Genomic DNA, 17,091 nt, shown 5'->3' on the forward strand with positions numbered 1-17,091 from the left:
TCAATTATTGATTGGTAGAGTGCTAAAAGCCTCCGAATTTCATAAAAAACATCATGTTAATAGCAAAGATTTGAAGAAAGAGTTTTCTATTGCATGGCAACAAGCTAAGGAGATTGTAAAGAAATTCCCTACCTGCTCTTTCAATAACCAAATGCCACTGCCAGCAGGGGCTAATCCGAAGGGCACCCATAGAGATGAAATCTGACAGATGGATGTGTTCCACTTTGCAGAATTTGGCAAATTGAACTATGTTCATCACACCATTGAGACTTATTCAGGCTTTCAGTGGGCAACTGCTTTAAGTTCAGAAAAAGTTGATTCAGTAATCACTCATTTATTATAAGTCATGTCTATCATGGGTATACCTACACAAATAAAGACGGATAATGGTCCTGCTTATGTCTCTAGGAAAATAAAACGTTTTTTTGATTATTACAATATCAAGCATGTTACAGGTATACCATACAATCCTACAGGTCAAGCAGTCATAGAAAGATCAAATCGAACTATAAAGGATATGTTGAGCAAACAGAAAGGGGTGGAAAACACCCCCAGAAATAGGTTACATAATGCTTTGTTAACCTTGAATTTTCTCAACGCTAATGAGAAGGGAACAACGGCTGCAGAAAGACATTGGATAATGGAAAAGTCTGCTGAACTAAATCAACCAGATTATTTCAAGGATGTGCTGACCTCACAATGGAACCCAGGAGATGTGCTGCATTGGGGAAGGGGTTTTGCTCTTATCTCCACAGGTGAGGAAAAATAATGGATACCATCAAAATTAATAAAGGTTCGGTTTGAAGAAGAGAAGGCACTTGGAAAATATAAATAACAATTCATTCACAAGGATGACGGGCATTCTGATGGTAAGGATTACAGATAGGTTGGAGGCAGGGTTCTTTTCTTATCTCCACAGGAAAATACTCATCTTCAAAGAATTTAAGGGACCCTGAATATTTAATTACTGATGGATGGAAAATAGTAACGACCCACTAAGTCTCAACAATAAAATTCTATACATTCTGTAAGTATTGATTTTTTACATGTATTTATATGTTTTATTGAACACTTCTTTTTAAATGTGTAGAGCTGGTTTTGGAGTTGGACTATGGCTGAGTCCCTCTTCAATTCCAAGCCTGTTGATAAGAGATATTTCAGAGTTTCTGTCTCAAGTCAGGAGCCATTAAATGGGACAGAATAAGAATAATTTTATACTTGATAAACTTTCTTTGCCTTTCCTCATATCTGTGTCTTTCTTTATATGTAAGTATATATATATATGTCCTTGTTGTTAATGTTTAAATTTAGCATAACAAGCAGCATATTCTCCTACAGTAATCTTTGAAGTTTCCAGGATGAAGATGGGGCCCCACAACATCAACTCAATCTGGTTTTTATGACATCATGAATTTTTTTTTAAGCGCTAATATTAGACCTGTTTTTTGGTACCAACTGCAGGAGACAATTTTGAATGATGCACATTTTTGACAACACTCTGGCCGGACCTTCTCAAAACGCTCAGAGACTAGTTATAATTTTCTTAGGTCAAAGGTTAATTTGGGAATTTTACCATCATTTGCTTTCACAGGGGCCCCTAAGAAGAATGTCGCCCCCTTGTCAGCTAGAAGAAATCTAAGAGGATGACGTCCCCTCTCCCAACAGAGTTTTCCCACAGGTTTAGGGACATCTTTTAGTTGTTGGTTTAGGGTTGAGGGGATGGGGAGATATTGTATGGAATTCGGGGTATATTCAAAAAAAAGGGGGGGATTAATTGGTTTGATGGGATGATTGGTATTTGTGATTACTGTTTTTAGAAAATTACATTGGTACTGTTTCTTGTATATTGATATATTGAATATTGAATGTGAGTGTTCCTACCTCTATTTTTGTATAAGAGTATGCTTATATTGTATGGATACATCTATCATATCACAATGTACATTTCTACCTCTGATACTATTTATGTAATAACATTTTTTACATTTGATATGTAATGACATTGTTTACCGATGAAGATCATTGTCTTCATATATTGCACAGTTGTTTATTCTCTTAGTTTTCAAATTAGATAAGTATTGAGAATTATATGTTTGTCGTATTTATATTTAGGTTAATCAAGTCTTTTAGATACATAGAGATTATATTTAGTATAAATAGTATAATCTTCAGCCTCTTTGAAGAGCTGTAGAAAATGGCCTTTAATCTAACCTACAATTCTGTGCCAACGAGACACAATTACTCCTGGCAACACCAATCTACTCCTGAGAGAACGTTGTGCACCAAAGACACTCCACTGGGAGATTGTCTTCTTGGCAGAACTGGCCTTTGGGTTAAGAAAAGCCCATACCTCAACTACTGACTAAGATATGAAACAGGATTGTCTTATCTTGCCAAGACAGGGTAGGATAATTCTAAGAAAGTTCCTTGCATTTGATGTTAAGCCTTAGCAAAACTTGGTGGACTCAACATTGCAAATGAGACTTTGGGTGATTGTCCAGGTAGTCAGTTGTCTCTGTCATTTGTTGTACATTTTGTATATCTCTCATTTGTTAAGTAATATTTATTCCCTTCTCAGATCTTTGATGGAGTTGAAGATTATTTAATTGTAGCTACTCTCTACATTATTTAGACACCTTGAGATAGAATGTCTAGCAAAACTTTTGTTCTCAATATTGTTTGTTATATTTATAATTTGTCATTATTGTTTATAGTTATATTTGGTTTAGTTCTGTCTTATTTAGACAAAAGGGGGGAGATGTAGGTTTAAGCCAGCCCTTTAGGAGGCGGGTTTGCCTCGAGCGAATGCATACCGATAAATGGTCGCGCGTGAGGCGACTCTGCCCTTTCTTTCCTATCTCCTGGGCTATGTGGGAACCTAGGTTCTGTAAGTTTATCATTAAAGTTGTAAATATTCTTTTATTTTTGCATCTTCTTTGTTGTTATGAGCGGGGCCCCTTGTTTGTCCTGGCCGCCCAGCTAGCTTACCTGAAATAATCACACAGAAACTGTATTCACATAAATACTGCCTGACCCATTAGTTCTAGCCTTTATTGGCTAACTCTCACATTTGATTCAACCCATTTCTAATAATCTGTGTAGCACCATGAGGTCGTCGCTTACTGGGAAAGATTCTAACCAGCATCAGTCTCAGGCAGGAGCTTCTTGGTATCTGCCACTCTGCCCTTCTTCCCAGCATTCAGTTCTGTCTTCTCTGCCTACCAAAGTTCTGCCCTATCAACTAGGCCAAAGCAGTTTCTTTGATAACCAATAAAAGAAACACAAATACAGAAGGACCTACTATACCACTTCTTCCTTTGAGAATTAGTAAATAGACATAATTGTGAAGCTATTATTCTTGTTATTAAGGTGATTAAGTCAAACGATAGACAATGTATTGGAAACATAACTATTGTGGAAAAGTAGGTTGTGAAATCCTGGAATTTGTGAGGCTTAGAAGGAGGCTTTCAGTGTTACTAACCTGAATTAGACCGTGACTTCCAGATTAGTCTAGTCTACATAAAAAGAACTTGTGTTGAAAAGCCAAGTGAAAACATTTATTATATGTGGAAGACTAAGATTAAAGAAATGAGATACTGAATTATTCATTTTGCTACAAGTACTATCCAAGGTGTGAGTAGGCAGCCCCTTCAATGCTTTTGTGTCCTGCTGAAGACAGAATTGTAAGAACAAGTAATAACATAAAAATTGTTCTTACCTGCAAGTTTGAAGTAAAGACACTACATCATAACAAATTTACTTTAGGAAACGATGGAGTTTGAACATCTTTCTAAGATATTGATATAATCAGTAAACCACAGTGGCAACAAAAATTGACAGAAGGTAAAAGCCAAACAAATAATTTCTACATAGTAAAATATAAATATACTTAAAAGGTATGTTAGTTCTACTTCAAATGTCAGATTTTCAAATGAAAATGCATATTATCATAAGAAAATGTGGAAAGAGGAAAGAAATCAACTTGAGTTTTAAGGAGGTGATTATGAGACAGTTTAGGTTTGAGTACTAAATGGTTTTCAAAGTAACACAAGAGGATTGCCCATTACCATGGGATGAACCTGTGTTTGCATCTACATGTGATAACCAAGTCCTGGTGAGCTTTAAAAACATCTAAAGGAACCATATGTGACAATTGATCGGGGGTAAACAAGGGAGACCATGAGTCAACATTGTTGTTCTCTTTCATTTTCCTTATGGAAGACAAAAATAAATAAAAAATATGAATATAAATCATTAAAATAAATTAACACGAGACTGAAGATATGTCTCACTAGCTAAGAACACTTGCTCTTCTTCCAGAGGATCAGGGCTCATTTTTAAGCACCTATATAATGCCTTCACAAACATTTGTATCTCTGGTTCCAGCTAATTCAACGCCTTCTTCTAAGGACACCAGCATGCATTTGGGGCACATAAATACACTCAGACTCATGCACAGAATACATGTGCACAGAAAGCAGTCAACACAGAGCTGCCAAGTCACTCATACTGGGCAAGGAAGGGTTTGTGAGTCAGGGCTTCAATCATTTTATTCCACCTACGTTAATACTGTGGGTTGTTCTCATTAATTAATTTTTCTGAATTTATGAATAAAGAGAAGATGAATGAAATGAGTAAGTTCAAAATAAATTAGCATGGGGAAAAGAAAAGACATAGCATCAATTATAAATGCATTTCAAGATAACTTGTTCTTCCCTATAGCGGATTCAATGATGGGCTCTGTTCTTCTACATGCCTACATAGTTTATTTTCTTAGATGTCAGTCCTTAAGCCTCAGCTACCAGGGTTCTGTTACAATTTTCATGATTGTTTTAATTGCATGCTAGTAGATAGCAATTCAAGTTCCATTAGTGACTGAATTAAATCTGAATCACCTTTCAAAAATATAACTGCAGTGAATGAAGCTAATTAGGTCATTCCGTCAGTCACAGACTGTTTCCCATTGGAAGAGTTGTGTGTCATATTTTCAAATTCTTTTCAACTTCAAAATATTATGAAGTGATGACTCAAGATAAATGATTTAGCAGGTTGGGGTAATAGTTCTATCTGCTCTGATAGTCAGGATGAACACAAGCTTCTCCAAAGTATACTTTCTTTAAATGTGTTCTGTTTCTAGTATTTTCTTAATCCCCAGTCATGCACCTGTTCTGAAGTAAATCCAACAAGTGACCTCAAAACAATGGTAAGCCTAGTATTGTGGATTCAGATTATTAACCTAGAAACTTCCTCCTTTACTTCGATCTTGTGCATATTTACTTTTCTCTAGATTTGCTTTCTTATATATTTAATGTAGTTTATAAACATATGTATAACATATGCACATGTATTAATAAAACTCATATATTACTGTAACTACAGAAGCGTTCTGTTTCCTCTGCTATTCTATGTAGAGGCTTCAAGAGAGAGTTACTTCAACTGAGTTAGTACCTCCTCTTCAGATAGCTGACTTAGTTTCTGATGCTTTTGTAATTCCTTTCTTTAGTTGGAATTATTTAACTCCACACCTTGAGAACATTTTTACTTTCATTCACCTAAAATAGTTTATGTTTTTCCTTATCCTGTCACATTTGAGCTATAAATTATATATTTTGACATAATTCATATTTTTGATATTAAAAGATGACTTGAGGATAAGTGGTGAATACTTTTGACAATAAATAAAATTAAATATAGCCAATAAGAAAATGCAGAGATGGTTTCTGGCTTTCATGGAATGAGAAGGTTGAGGTCCTTGGACCAGGATTGACTTAGTGATGAGGGCAGGCATGTTGACTCCACATGACATTTTCTCCATCATCTGTATCTGTGACATTCATTATAAAGGATACAGTATTTAGGTCCCGGATTAGGAGGTAGTGATCTGAAAAGGTAAAGAATGACATTGCAACTAATATTTTCTTGCTGAAAATATTTTCAGGGGCACCCCAGTGAGTGACTCTTCTACTAATTGGTCATTCTAATCAACAAATGTATTTGGAAGAGAAAACAATAGATTCAAGCACATTTTTCTCCCTTGGCAAAGTGAAGTTAATAAGAAAGTTTAAGATGGATAATAGGTGTTTCAAAGCATCTATCACAAGTGTTGCCAGTACTAACAGACTGGAGTGCAATACTCACAAAAAAAATTCATGGCACCAGAAGACTGATTAAAAACAACCCAACAGAAACGTATTTTTTCTTTCTTTCTTTCTTTCTTTCTTTCTCTTTCTTTCTTTCTTTCTTTCTTCCTTTGTGTGTGTGTGTGTGTTTGTGTTGTGTGTGTGTTTGTGTGTGATGTTTTCCTAATTTACATGGCAGGGCTAATTTACTCTTCTGAGGCCTAGGTTTAGTGAATGCAGAACACTGAGCTCAGAGGAATGGGAACAGGAAAATCAGAATATCAGTAGGAATCGGAAGTGGCTTAGAACATTTTTTTTTTCTGTCCTATTTGTCTTTTGCCTGTCTGTTTTCATTTCAGTGTTTCTGTGAGATTTGGGGCTTTGTTTTGTTTTTCAAAGGAGAAAACAAAATTGGTGAGTAAGCAGGAGGGGATAATCTAGAACGAATTGAGCAAGGGAAATCCAGGATAAAAATATATTGTATGAAAATAATTTAAAAGAAAAAAAAAAGCTTTCTTTCCTTCAGACTGAATTTTGGGCCTATTAATCCAATTGTAATCAAATTGCTCCATAGCACTGTTCTTAATAAATTTTCTTTACCACAGATTCTTTGATTCTTAGCTCTTGTAATGTTTATTAAATTCTTAGAAATAAAGTAATCTTTTTTTGGTACAAAGCCATAATCCATGGCACCTTTTAAAATATTTTATTTTACTAGATTAGTAGGGTTTTGGAGTGAGGGTCATGTTCAAAGTGCAGTATACATTTGCATGAAATGGTCTTTGATTTATTTTTATTTTAAGAAATTTCATTTATTTCTGTTTCACATTGCCTCTTTGTGTTAAAACAGCTATTGAAATTTAACAGAAATGAATTCATTAAATTTAATTTTTAGCAGAGAAATGCTGAATTTCCTGGAAGCAGCCCCTGTTTCCCATTTTTATACATATTTCTTATTGCATTTATCATAGAGTGCAGTGTTTAGAGCTTTATAATATAAAAATATCTGTTTCACTAATGATAACTTAGTTGAACATGATAACTTAGTAAAATTTAGTGATTCATCTAAATTGTCTTCATATTTTGTTTGCACTAAAGAAAACAGATTTTAATATATATACATATATATGTAAATGTGAGTTAATATATATAATTGAATGATATATATATATATATATTTATATATATATATATATATATATATATATATATATATATATATATATCTTAATGTAGAGGAAGTGAAAGGGTCTTGAAAGGTGAGAACTTACTGAACAAGTGCATGGCCAAATTTTCAACCACTTCCAAGAAAAATCCTTCCTCTACCCCATGGTGGTCACTTTTCCCTGTTAATGAATTTCAGAATGGTTTTCCTGAAACAATTCCAACAATTCCATGTGACTTGAGAGTAAAAATACATCTTCTATCCATGTTCTATTTATTTATTTATTTATCTATTTATTTATTTATTTATTTTTGGTGAAATTCTTGAAGTTGGGAGGTACCAAGAGAAGAACTTACTTTGATTTCCCTTTGATCGGTTTGGTTATCTTCACACAATTGAATGGAATCACATCATAAATGGTACAAACAAGTGTGTTGGGACAAATTGCAGCAAAAAGTCCCTTCAAAGAAGGGGTATAGACTGACATGTATCCAAAATTCACTCTCCTTGAGTTCTTAAATCATAGCGACATAAAGAGATGAAATGTCTTTGAAAGAAACCTGAGCAATAGAATGAATCTACCTTCTTTACCACAGCACAAAGCACAGTTGAAGCCTTTTATATTATGGAATAATATATATATATATATATATATATATATATATATATATATATGTGTGTGTGTGTGTGTGTGTACACACACATATATATATTATACCATATATATATATACACACACACATATATATATACATATACATATATCATATATAAGCTCCAATAAGCCTGTGTAGTTGATATTACGTTCCATGTCATTGAGACAAGAATGCCTGAATGCTATACCTGTTTTATAGAGGAGATATTTTATATTGAAAGAAGTTAAGGAAATTCACTTTTATGTGAGATGAAAATATTTATTTTAAGTTAAATAACTGAAAGATAGTATTGTGGGGTTTGATTATAGTGTATTTGATCTGAGATTTGTCGTGCAACCTTCATATGTCAGTGCGTATCACAGTTAATTCTCGGGAAAGTGCATCTTTCACTGAAGTAGTTACTCACCAGCATTCAGTACGGAAAAGTGAGCTCTCCTTGCTGACTCACATGTAAAATGAGAACAAGATGCTAACCTCAATAGACAATACATGGATACTGCCAAACATTATTCAGTCCTAAGATTCTCTCTTCAGTACTTTAGCATTTTACTACGTAATATTTGCTTTTAGACATTAACATGAGGAAGGAAAAAGAAAAAGAAAGACAATCTGTAGTAATATGGGGCGGCAGGGCTGCGTCCCCCACACCCGGCCGCCCACATGGCTAGCTTATGCCCCGAAATAATTACACGGACACTGTATTCTTTTAAACACTGCTTGGCCCATTCTCTTCTAGGCTAATTCTCACATATTAATTTAGCCCATTTCTAATCATCTATGTATGGCACCCCAAGGTGCGCTTACCGAGGAGATTCTAGCCTGGTCCATCCTGGTTGGGAGCTTCATCCTGGGAGCGGGGCATGGCGTCTCTCTCTGAGGCGTCTGCTCCCGAGAGAGCTGTGGAGTCTCTGACCTCACTTCCTCTTCCTCCCAGTGTTCTGTCCTGTTTTCTCCTCCCACCTATCCTCTAACCAATAAAATGGGCCAGGGCAGTTCCTTTATTAGCCAATGACCTTCCTCCATCATTTCCCCTTTTTTGGTTTAAACAAAAAAAAGGCTTTAACTTTAACATAGCAAAATTACATATAACAAAACAGTTATCAAGTAAAAGTTCCAATAATCTTTATCATAACTAAGGAAAACTATAACTATAACTAACTATTCTTAATTCCATCAAAGACTCCAGAAAGATACAATACTACCTAAGCAAACAAGAAAAAAGCAACTTTTAAAACTCTAGAAATGACAGAGAGATCTTGCTGCCTGGACAGTCACCCAAAGTTCCTCTGTACCGTTGGGGCATCCATCTTCAGCCTTCAGGCCCATGGTATCCAGCAGACATTTCCATAAAGCAGGAAAATTCAAAGTCAGTTCAGTCACTATCTGTTGTGTCCTGCAGAATGTCTCGCAGACTCTTTCAAAATGAATCAGGAACCCCGAAAGATCATCTCACCTTAGTCAAGTTCAGTAGTCCTCTCTCTGCGGGTTCTCTGTGTCCAGTTTATGCAATAGTCCAGGCAAGAGCAGTTTCTTGCCCAAATGGCTATCAAACTCCATAAGGTGCCTCTTCGATGCCCATCTTCTTCTTGAAGTAGATTGGTGCTGCCAGGAGCAGAGTGTCTCATTGTCGTGAAAAGTCCTTAGTTATTAAAACATTAAATGTCCTATTCTGTAATCTTTGAAAGACATGAAGAATGTCTATCTAAAATATTTCTCTATATATCTAGAAAATCTAACTAACATGACTACAAGCTTTACTATTATCGATGATTATCCATTAACAACCTATATTTCCTAATTATACAGTACATATTTAAATGAACTACACAATCACAATACCTTAATCAAAATCAGAAACACTCATACATATAACAAAATTGACCTTAAATCTCTATCAATAAAGCAAAATCTATACTAATGTAAATTATTCATACCTATATCATATCCCCCTTTAAATATAAAAGAACATTTATAAACCATATTTGGGAACATGGGCGCAGTTTTTTCTCTCCAAACTGCTTCCTGCTGAATGGGGGCGTCGTTAATTAGGTCTTTTATGGTATAACCTGTGTGCTAGTTTCATCTCAGTTGGTAGTTGAGTGAAGCAATTTTTTGAAGGTGTGCACAGGAACCATTCAGGAGGACGTGGTCCATCATACCAAATCGGAATAGAAGAAATGAACAGCGTCTCATCCTCTGTGAAAACAAAATAAGAAACTCCTTTCCAAAGTATCATGTCCTTAGATCCAAATTTCAAATTTAAGGCATTTTCAAAGTATCTATGTTGGATTAGTTCAGCAGCATTTATAAATAAATATCTTTTAGCATCTGTTGCTCCTTCCTCAGCATTTAAATAATTCAAAGAGAGCATAATAGCATACAGTATCAAGATTCCCTGTGTATTTTCCATCTTTTTACAGCTTTGTTTTAACCTCTATTTCATTTATTTTTACTTTTAACTTTTTGCTTTTTGAGACAGGTTCTCTGTATCTTTGACCTGAAGTAACTCTGTAAACCAGGCTGTTTTTGAACTCTCAGAGATCCGCCTGTCTCTGTCTCCCAGGCATTCGGGATTAAAGGTGTACACTACTACACCTTGAACTCACAGAGATCTGTTTGTCTCTGCCTTCTAGGCACTGGGATTAAAGGCGTGTGCTACCACACACAACTCTCTTCCTTTTTTTGTTTTTTACTTTAAGAACTTCAACTTTTAGTCTGCATATATTTTTAACACACTGTAAACCATTTAAAAATTTTCTTTGTCTTTGAATCTCTCTTTACTGTATATCTCTCTTTTTCTGACCACATGAGTCTTTAATTTACCAAGCAATGTCAGTAGGATTAAAGGCGTGGCTTTGCCAGCTAGATCCAGTCCATTCCTTAGCTTTCCAGCCTCATGGCTGAGGTACTGGCTGTAGCCAGCAAGCAAGCTTCAGCAGCCTTTGCTTGCAAACCGCGCAAACCGCCTGCTTAAAAGAGTCAGAGTTTGTCCTGGCAGGACAGCCCAGAAAGCCGGCATTTTTAAACGGCGCAGCTTTTTTCCTGCTAAGGCTGAAAACCGAAAAGCATGTGTTCAGCTTTTCGTCAACACCGTTTAAGTGTTTCGTGCCAGGACCTCTTAATGAGCTGCAGGCTTTGTAGCTAAAGCTGAGTCAGGAAGCCTCTCTTAGATGAAAGCGCATGCTTGCCTCTAACAAGCAGAGCAGACCCGAGAACACAGTGAGTCTAGTTGCCATCAAACAAATCGTAGCACTTTACTCCAAATGCTCTATTCAAAAGCTCTGTCTCCCGCAGGAGCCAGACAGAGATCGCAATGGTGGCACAGCCCCAGGAAGTCGCACTTTAAAATGACACAGCGTTTTTTTCTGCTACTGTTGCTGAATCAGGAAATCTCTCTACAGCACGCCACCAATAAACAGCAAGAATCTGTGTTAAACTCTCGCTCCCTTATTTTTAAGTCTTCTCAGGTTTTTTAAGTGGGTTTAGTTGTTCACACGTCTGGGCGCCAAATGTAGTAATATGGGGCGGCAGGGCTGCGTCCCCCACACCCGGCCGCCCACATGGCTAGCTTATGCCCCGAAATAATTACACGGACACTGTATTCTTTTAAACACTGCTTGGCCCATTCTCTTCTAGGCTAATTCTCACATATTAATTTAGCCCATTTCTAATCATCTATGTATGGCACCCCAAGGTGCGCTTACCGAGGAGATTCTAGCCTGGTCCATCCTGGTTGGGAGCTTCATCCTGGGAGCGGGGCATGGCGTCTCTCTCTGAGGCGTCTGCTCCCGAGAGAGCTGTGGAGTCTCTGACCTCACTTCCTCTTCCTCCCAGTGTTCTGTCCTGTTTTCTCCTCCCACCTATCCTCTAACCAATAAAATGGGCCAGGGCAGTTCCTTTATTAGCCAATGACCTTCCTCCATCAACAATCCATAAAGTATAATTGGTGTTTGGAGAACTCAGGTTACTGGTGAATGAAAGCCACTTGAGTCTGATGGCTCCTTCAGGGTCTTTGTGAAAGTGTTTGCTGGTTTCTCTTTCTCCCTCCCGATTTAAAAAAAAATGTTCAAACTACTAAAACCACTTAGAAAACTGGCTACTTGTAACAGGAAAATCCAGCTCCTTGTCTCAGAACTCCTTTACCATGAAGAATTATTACCTCAAACAGGATCTTGTTCCTAGAAGAAAAAGAAGAAGAAAAAAAAAACTCCAGAAAGAAAATAGAGAATAAGAAAGAAAAGTAATGCTTTCCTGTTACAGAACTGACTGTCTTAAGAGATTTCCATTTCCAGGTGGAGAGTGGAAAAGTAGAACTTACTTTTTTCAATTTATCGTTCAAATTGGATAGTTAATACAGACAATTTTATTCATGCAATTTACTTAGAAAAAAATATAATTTAATTTCTGAAGCATTTTACTGGGGCATAATTTTGAATCATTTAAGTGAAGCTAGAATAAATCAATATACTTGTACAAAAATGTTTAAAGATCATATATATAAACATTCTAGAATTATTTTTTGTCTGGACTATTTTGTGATCATTTTGTCCCTTTACAGAGCAGGAACAGTTTTGCGAAGTAAAACATAATGAACAAGTGAATTTTTCTGAATTTTATTGAAGTAAGGATATTTGCAGATACTTGGAAAATGCAGAAAGCCCCTTAAATGTTAGTCTTAGGAAAGTTTCAAACAAGATGAGATATTAATTAGAAAAAGGCAAAATGAAGCATAGCTTCATTGTTATGTAATCCACTTTAAAAAGGGGGGAAATCGACTAATTCATTTAACTCCACTGTATAAGTTTTATTTTTCTTCTCTAACATCCAGAGAATGGTGTTCAAGAGCCTTCTTTTTGTTTTGAATAAGTGGGGTCATTATATTCATAGTAAGCCAAAGTAGAAGAATAAATTGGAAGGGATAGACTTCAAAACAGAATCAAACTGGGCACTGATGGATTCAGTAGAAATCATCTGAAGGAGCTGTAAAGATGCAGCCAGCTGGGTTTTCCAAACCTGGATAGAGTGTTTCTTTGGTGAGGCTTCCAAATAAAAAAGAAGGAATGAAAGAAAAAGAAAAAAAATACAGTAGAGGTAACACCATCCAATTGGGGCTTGCCAACATCAAGAAGAAAGTGAACGGGAAAGTTCAGGCAATCAGCTGGAGTTCCCAATTTAGTTTTCCCTCAGTGGATGAACTTCTCACAGCTGAACTTCTGGCTTCTCTTTCCCATTGTAGACACTTTTATATCATTGGATAAAAATAGTGTCCTTTGTTGTAAACGGCTCATGTCTCAACTGTTCTCAATGACACAATGTTTTTATCCCTGAGTTATTGAGCAGTTTCTTTCTCACCCTATTGAGTTTGGGGGGGTGGGGGTAGGGTGAAGCTCCTCCCCAGACAATGAACATTTTTGGTTCAGAAGGGTCTAAAAACAGTTTCCCAGTGGGCTTAAACCAATATAATGAGCATTGCATAGTCCTACACAGATTGTAAAACCCAATCTATTAAACCTTAATCAACAAGGTGAAAAGGGCACATTTCTCTCTTTATATATTTTCTCTTACAGTTTACTGGAATGTAAAGCAATGGGCTTCATTGTTGCATTTTCTCACAAAGCTTGAGTTTATTCCTTTCTCCTGGACCTTGCCCTTTTCCCCCCTCACAGGAAATTACCCTTCTTCCTTATTCTACTTTCATTTCACATGTTTTCTTTGACCTGTGTTTCCCTACTTTGATCTTTAAATGTATCCCCTCTTATGGCTCCTCAATTCTAGCTTCATGACCTATACTCCTACACTGTCCCCTCATAAATATCAACACAAAAATAGAAACCTATACTGTATATATGAGAGAAAACACATGCCATTTGTCTTTCAGAGTTATCGCACTTAATACTGTAAAATTATTATTAGTATTTTTTAACCGATTAAGTCAATTTATTAAAACAATTGACTTAGGCATCTGCAATGGTGACTTCAACCTCCACGCCCGGCTCAATACTGATGGACGTAATCTGTTTAACTATCTCGGAGGGGTTGTGCAAGTCAATGAGACCCTTGTGGATTCTCATTTGGAAACGATCCTACATCTTGGAGCCTTCCCCACAAGGTGTTTTTCTCGTAGTGATCCTCAGGGTCTTGGTGGGCATGCGCACAGGCTCCTTCACATTCAGGTTCTTCTTCTTGGTGCCTCTGATCAGGTCGGCACACACCTTCTCCAGCGACTTCACGTTGCGGCTGGTGAGCATGATCCGGATGCGGTGGATCACCACCTCGAGCTCCAGGGGCGTCTTCCCAGTATCTTTTGAAAGCCATGGCTGCAGTGTGGGCTTTATGACGGACTTGTTCCTCGGTGGGAGCAAACAGCGGTGAGTCAGGACGGCAGCAGGCCGAGAGGAGTTCCGCGGAGCACACCACCACGCCTCAGAAAGCTGTAAAATTATTTTTTGAGAAAATACATCTTAAATACAACCTTGCATTCAATTGCAGTTCTTGGCATCTGTGTATCAGCTTTTAGATCAATTTTCCCAATTCTAAAATCAACCGTTGCTCATTTTATTTCCCAATTTTCACAAACTTGATTTTTATCTAATTATCTATAGCACCCTCCTCCTCAGAAGAAAAATGTATTTTTAAAATAGTTTGTCATTTCATTTCAACTTCCTGTTTTGTTTCTCTCCCCAAGGAGGTACATTCTTCAAAATGTTGGTTTTGAGAATTGCATGAGTACTGTACTTACATATTTTCCACTCCTCTGTCTTCCTTCTCTGAACTATTTTCCCCCTCTTCAATTTATCATAACTTACTCACATCTACACACACACACATGCATGCACACACACACATGTAGTGCTGAGGTGCAGACTCCGTGTTCCGTCCCGCCTGGCTAGCTTACACCCGAAATAATTACACGGAAACTGTATTCATTTAAACACTGCCTAGCCCATTATTTCTATCCTCTTATTGGCTAACTATTACATATTCGTTTAACCCATTTCTAATAATCTGTATTGCCACTTGACTGTGGCTTACTGGGATGAGTCTAAAGAGCGCCTGTGTGTCTTGGGTAGGAGAATCATGGCATCTTCCTGTCTCTGCTTTCTTCCTCCCACAATTCCATTCTGTCTTCCCTGCCTATCTATCTTCTGACCTATCAGACCAAGCAGTTTTTTTTATTAATTAACCAATGAAAGCAACAGATAGATAGAAGACCCTCCTACAGCACACACACACACACACACACACACACACACACACACACGGTTGAGTCTGTTTATTTTTGTTTCTATGTGTATATATTTTGTGATGAATGCTTGGGACTGCATAACCTTTTAAACCTTTTAGGGTACTCATCTTTATAGAACCAATTCTCTTTCCTCAGTAGCCATTAGTTGTCGTAGCGCTTCATCTGAGAGGAAAGCCACATCCATGTAGACATGTCAGCTGCTGCTGTCTTTGTGCAGGTTATTCTTAGTGATCATAATTTTGGGGATTTCATGGGTTCAGCTTTCCTGTCATATATAGATGATATTGCCTATGAGCAGTTTCCTGCACTCTGGCTATTATTTCTTTCGGCGCTGTTCTCTAAGCTTGGGTGCAGGAATTTTGTTGTAGTTGTAAATTGAGGTTGGGCACCCTGTAGTGTTGTTCTCTGAATTTTGACCAGTTGTCACTTACTGTAGTGGTCTCTATTGCAAAAAGAGGCTTCATTGTTGAGAGGTGAGAGCTACCCTTTTTTGAATTTGAGGATAAGTATTCAGAACACATTTAGGAAACTGGCAATCACAAGTTCTCCTCTAGGTTCCACACCTCTCCAGTCACAAGATTAGGGAATCAGGCATGAATTCCCTCCTACTGAGTGGGCATTAAGTCCAATTAGACAACTATTGATTACACCCAATATGTAAGTGCCACAATTATACCTTTAGGGATGTCTTGTTTTTCTTAGGAAGGAATAGCTGAATAGGAATGTTGCTCCCCCCCCCCCCCCCCCCGGCAGCTTGTATAGAACATTCAGATACTGAAAGTTCTAGTCCTAAAATAAAAGGTTTCAGGTCAGCTATGTCCTGTATCCAGTATGTGGGGTATCCATAGCAATAAGGTCTTACATCAAGTTCTGGGGACAATGAAGGACAAAGACAATAGCCTATATTATTTTGGAAGTCTCTTCAACTCCCTTGACCAAGAACTCAAAGAGAGGTTTCCCAAGATCAACACTTGGATTCTGTTAGACAGTCTAGTTGCTTGGTGGGTGTATTATCTCAAGTGGCATAACTTCATTATATATATTGTTCCAAGTAAAATAAAATCATAAAGTACATGTTTCCCTTTGGATTTTTTATAAATCCTCAGTGGCTTTGTGTTATTTGTTCCTCCTCTCAGTATTATTTACTCCCAGTTCTAATTCCCAATGAATTTTCTCTATCTCCTCTTCATAGCACTGCTACCAAATACCAAATCTTGGTGTGCAAACACTGTTTCCTAGGCTTGTTTTCTGTTCGTGTTTGATGATTACTTAAGATAACTCCTTCTGAATTCCTCCTGGTATCATTCAAAATATGTTTTACTTTACTAATCTTCAAAAGGGCACTCTGTTGTGTGAACACACTCTGTTGTGTGAAGCCACAAGTTTTATTTGCTTTTCTCACTCACTAAACTTTCTGGTAAATGAATGAGCAGTCTCTGTCAACAATTACCCATACAGTAAACCTTGCTAAGAGATATGAAGGGTGTCTCTCTCCACTACACCATGGCTTTTCTAGTTTCCTTGAAGAACTCACTGCTAGTCCTCACAATATGGGTGAGATTTTTTTCATGTTATTTCTGTTATATATTTTGTCACTAAACTATGACTCCTAGGATACAATGTAATTGGTAGCCTACTAAATTATTTAATTTCTTGTATTTTGTTATAATATAACCACTGAAAAATGGTTTGAGATTTTTAAGGATTTTTTAAAAAGGATTTCTTTGATGTATTGTGTGTTTTCTACATTGTGGGTATATGTAGCCTTTGCAATGTGGATTACATTCACCGGTACTGGAGTTAGAGATGGTTGGGGGCCATCATGTAGATGCTAGGAGTTCAACACAGCTCCTCTGGAATGGAAGTCAGTGCTTTTAACTATTGAGCCATTTATCCAGCCCCTAA

General features: G+C 36.9%; 1 pseudogene; it reads right to left on the bottom strand.

The window, feature by feature from the left end:
• Positions 1-13,808: 13,808 nt before the first annotated feature.
• On the bottom strand, positions 13,809-15,650 carry LOC121433779 (annotated as a pseudogene).
• Positions 15,651-17,091: the final 1,441 nt, after the last annotated feature.

Source organism: Microtus oregoni, unplaced genomic scaffold (genome assembly GCF_018167655.1).
Source record: "Microtus oregoni isolate MIOR12 unplaced genomic scaffold, Mior012 000041F_ref0000270, whole genome shotgun sequence".
In the NCBI taxonomy this organism is placed as follows: Eukaryota; Metazoa; Chordata; class Mammalia; order Rodentia; family Cricetidae; genus Microtus; species Microtus oregoni.